A 1,194-nucleotide genomic window follows, 5' to 3' on the forward strand; every position below is an offset into this window, starting at 1 on the left:
TCTGGTAGAAGGAAAACTCAACCCTTTTCTCATGAGAAAAATGTGGACCTTGTTGCTGGATTATTTATTATTAGTTGGGGCTCTACACCCGCTGGGCCACCCCTGGGACTTTTCAGAGTACACAGGAAGGGAAGTCTATTTTTAGCCTCAGTTCTTTTCTGTTCCTGTCAGCAACCCCCCCCCCCCCCTGGCCCCCTCCCCCCCCATTCCCCCCCCCCCCCCGCCCCCAACTTGAACCACTTTTCCTCTTTCTCTACCTGACCACTGGAGTCTGACTCCCAACAAAAACTTTCTCTCCATCTCTCTCTCTCTCTCTCTCTCTCTCTGTCTCTCTGTCTCTCTGTCTCTCTCTCTCTGTCTCTCTCTCTGTCTCTCTCTCTGTCTCTCTCTCTCTTTCTCTCTCTCTCTCCACCTGGCCATCTGACAGGTCAAATTCCAGCCCAAACAACAGAAGTGGGTGTAGGATAGGGGTAGACACGTATGTGGAAAAAGTAATTCAATAACTTTCACGAGAAAACATAAATCTGTTTCTTTTACAGATGTAGATACTAATTCATCACCTGCATACATTCTCTTATGGTCTCTAAGCCTCAGTTTCCTCCTCTCTAACATGGTTGGGGAAGGGGGTGTAGTGTTGGGATTGGATTATCTCACAGGTGCCTTGTAGTTCTGAATTTTATGAGAAAAACACATCCTAGAGAATCCCAGAACAGGAAGAGATCTGGAGACGGGATCTGTGGCTCCCCAGCCTTGGGCAGGACCCTGTGAAATCCCAGAAGGATAAGAATTGCTTCTGTGTTTAAAAACACTAAAGGAAAGGGAAAATGAGCTCCCTGGCCCCCCCATCCCCCAGCCCTGCCTCCAGTGTCTTGCAATCTTTGTGGTCAGGAAGCCCTTTTTTAGGTCTAATTTAAGTCCCTCCAGTAGCTGCAGCACTTCCAAAAGCCCCAAAGTTCCTCTTTTGATCCCTTTACAGCCTGACCAGAAGCCTAGGGGCCCCTGGACCTACAGGACCCTCCTTCTGCAGGGGCCCTAAGAAGAAGTTAGGTCTGGAAAACAGCCGGCTTTGAAAGTGACCCCACACTGCCCCCTGGAGGCGCTCGATCAAGTTCACCACTAGTAGTGATCTTTGCCTGAAAGAGTACAAACTAGTTTCAGCCCTCAGAGCAATGTGGCCTTTGACCTCAGTGGGGG

Source organism: Vombatus ursinus, unplaced genomic scaffold (genome assembly GCF_900497805.2).
Source record: "Vombatus ursinus unplaced genomic scaffold, bare-nosed wombat genome assembly UNPS02013708.1, whole genome shotgun sequence".
NCBI classification, from domain to species: domain Eukaryota; kingdom Metazoa; phylum Chordata; class Mammalia; order Diprotodontia; family Vombatidae; genus Vombatus; species Vombatus ursinus.